Below are 3627 nucleotides of genomic sequence, written 5' to 3'. Positions count from 1 at the left end.
AATCATATAACATATGGTCTTATGAGATTCATATGATGATATTTAAGAATTTGGATAACTATGAGTCATAATGATCATACTTATCATAGATAATCTTATAAGTTATAAGATATATGATATTATGAGGCATTAAAAATTTGAAATATTATCTTAAATGTTGATCTAATCATCTAAATTATTTATTTTAAAAGATCATACGGTCAAGTTTCATACGATCTTAGACTCTTATATAATGATTATATAAATCATATAACACAACCACCAACAAAATTTATTTCCTTAAACGTAAAACTTCAGATTGTAAGAGGTTCATTTTCATCTATATGATAATACGAGGCATTAAAATTTTGAAATTTATGTTAATTTATATCAAAATATCACATTAATTAATGACCTAGACATAAAACTATTCATGCATATTGAATTAACCAAAATAAATTCAAATTTAATGTATTTTTTTTATTTTAAATATTATTTGATAAGAATTATAAGGAATCTTGACAAATTAATGTAAATATGAGAAGTTAATAAACAAAAATTTATTTATTTCAAATAAAATTTGAATTTTTAATTCAAGATTGATACTAAATTTTCCTTAACTATCCTTAAATGTGCATAATAATTGCTCAACGTTTAAATAACCTAAACATAAAGTTATATTATTTGAATTTCATTAAACACTAAGTCAATAGTAATTAATGCTAAAAATTAAAAATGGTGCGTTTTGGTATTGGCTAATTAAGAATTTGTATTTAAATCACCTAAATTCTCGTGAAAACGCACTGAACGGTTCAATTTTGTTTTGATTAAATGTGAGTCGTTGATGCCGATGCGTGATGGGATATGCATAAACTCAAAAGACAATAATCTTATGTCCCGCAAGTCCATCAAAGCACAAAGATCCAACGATTTCATTTAATCATCAACTAATTAAAATTTGAATTTTTAATTGAAGATTTATTACCAAATTTTTCTTAACTATCCTTAAATGTGTATAATAATTGCTCAACATTTAAATAACCTAAACATAAAATTATATTCCTGAATTGCATTAAACACATTATCTTGAAAATTACATTAACTAAAATAAATAATAATTTCATAGATAAATATTAGTTGAACCCACTCTCTTTTATTTTATTTTTTGAATTATTTTTTATTTTCTCCTAGTGAGAATTAATATTATGTTAAAATTGTTAATGACAACAGTATGAATTTACAAATATAATATATTAGTCATATAGTTAATTAAATCGTATATGATATTACTGAAGAAGATCAGAGTAAGATATTGATTTGATTTAAGAGTACTGTTGATTTGCAGAGATTTTCGAATATTTAGATCGTTTAGTTGAACTTAATTTTCAGGACGTTGATTTACATAGATAGATATTAGTTGAACCCACTATCTTTTATTTATTTATTTTTTGAATTCTTCTTTTCTTTTTTCTTAATTGAGAATTAATATTATATTAAATTGTTAATCACATGCAACTGTAGGATTGTAGGAACTTACAAACATAATAGATTAGTGATATAATTATTTAAATCATATATGATAATTGATCGAAATTTAAGGAGAAAATCATGACCTTTAATTAATTTACGAAATTGAAACGCAACTGTGCAATATATTCTTCTCACAACATTTTCCCTTTCCCATAAGGTTGGTATATATATATATATATTTTGAAATAAAATATAAATAAATAAATAAATAAAAAGACCGTGTTTAAGCATTTTCATAGTGGGCAAGGCTTAGGTACCGTTCAAAACGATTGTGTTTTGGTCAATAAAACAATAATTTTTTACATTAAATATTAAAATAATTAATAATTAAAAAATAAAAATATTAAAAAACTAAAACTATTAAAGATTTGATTGAAGAAGAAGAAGACTAGAAGAAAAAGCTATGCAACGTGAAGCCTCCGTAGAGGTAGAGAAACAGATACAGTGGTAGAGTGGTATGTGGAAAAGGAAAATTAAAATCAAAATCAAGGAGTGGCCCTGGGCCAAAATAGGGTGGCCGGACCACCCCATTTTGGCCATGCCTGGGGTGGTCCGGCCACCCCAAGGGCCAAAAGGAAAAAAAAAAAAAAAAAAAAACAAAAAGGTTTGGTTTTGGGGGTGGCTCAAGGGCATCCGCCCACCGTCTAATTCCTTTTCTCCTTTCCCCAATTTTCTTCATCTCTTTTGTTTCATTTCTTGACTTTCTTCTCCTTCTCTTTTCTTTATTGAATCCCCCTCTCCTTAGCAAATTTTATAAACACAGAGAGAGTAGAGGGAGAGGGTTGATCTGAGACAGAAATTGAGGGAGAGGGCGAGAAAGAGAGAGAGATGGGAGAGTCAGAGTTCATTGATCGAGATAGAAATTGAGAGGGAGGGCGAGAAAGAGAGAGATGGGAGAGTCAGACACAGTTTTTTAATATTTTTATTTAACCCTCACGGAGAAGAAAATTTGGTTAGGGAGTTTTCCTTTATGTATTAGAGATAATGTATTGACAGATCAAGCGCTTATATGAAATAAAACAAGAAGTCGTTTTCAAAAAAAAAAATATTTTTATTTAACCATTATTGATTATTTTAATAATTAATGTAAAATGTTATTTCTTTTATAAACCAAAGCGCGGTCGTGTGCTTTAGTTTGAGCCCTGCCCTTTCATAGTCTGCAGAATTACAAAAAATAAAAATAAAATAATAACAATGCTTGCCAGATGTTAAGGGATTATACCAATAATGCTTGCCAGCTGATTTCATCCACCATGCAACTAGCTCCACGTGTCCAACTTGATTGAATAACTGCAGACCTATTTTCACTCTTCCTTCCTTCGAAACCAGACTTCCTCTTCCTTAATTCCTTTCTCTTTTCGCAAACCAGACGTCGATCTCCTCCTTCTTCCTTTCTTCTCTCCCTAGTTCCATCTCTTAGCTAGTTAGGCTTAACATCCTCAGATTAAACCCTACCAAAGAAACGCCTTACTCCAAAATGGACGGCGCCAGCGTTTATTTGGCAAATGCGGACCCAGTGACGGCGTTTCATCTAAAAACGACGCCATTGCTGACCCATTAGACGGCGTTTCATCTATAAATGCCGCCATTGTTGGCCCATTACCGGCGGCCGCACAAAACGCCTGCATATGATGTTTTAGACGGCGTTTTTACAAAACGCCGGAATTGGAAACGCTAGGAGAATCCGTTTTTTTTTGTAGTGAGGAAATGTTCAAGACTTGTGATAAAGAGGAGCTCCGTCTTTTTGCTGGGAATGTACTGAGAGTGTGGTTTAGGAGGAATGAAGTTGTCCATGGGGGTTTTTTCTTACACCCGAATGTACTGGTCTAACAAGCCAGAGATACTCTGGTTGAATTTTCTGTAGCAAATGACAAATTAGTAGGAGACCCACTTTGATTTCAAAGAACCTAATGGGGGCAGTGGAATGTGTAGCCTTTGAGGTGGCGCATACTGCTGTCCATATAACCATTAGGGAGAAATTGGAGAGGAGTTGGTGAGATGTTTGTTATCTAGATTGTAGTCATGATATTGTATTGGAGGAGTTTTTATTAACTCCTTTCTTGATGCATTAATAAAAGCGACTATGAAATTTTATCAAAAAAAAAAAAAAAATTAAAT

Source organism: Corylus avellana, chromosome 5, assembly GCF_965113065.1.
Source record: "Corylus avellana chromosome 5, dhCorAvel1.hap1.2, whole genome shotgun sequence".
Lineage (NCBI taxonomy): Eukaryota > Viridiplantae > Streptophyta > Magnoliopsida > Fagales > Betulaceae > Corylus > Corylus avellana.
Note: the sequence above shows the minus strand (reverse complement) of the source record.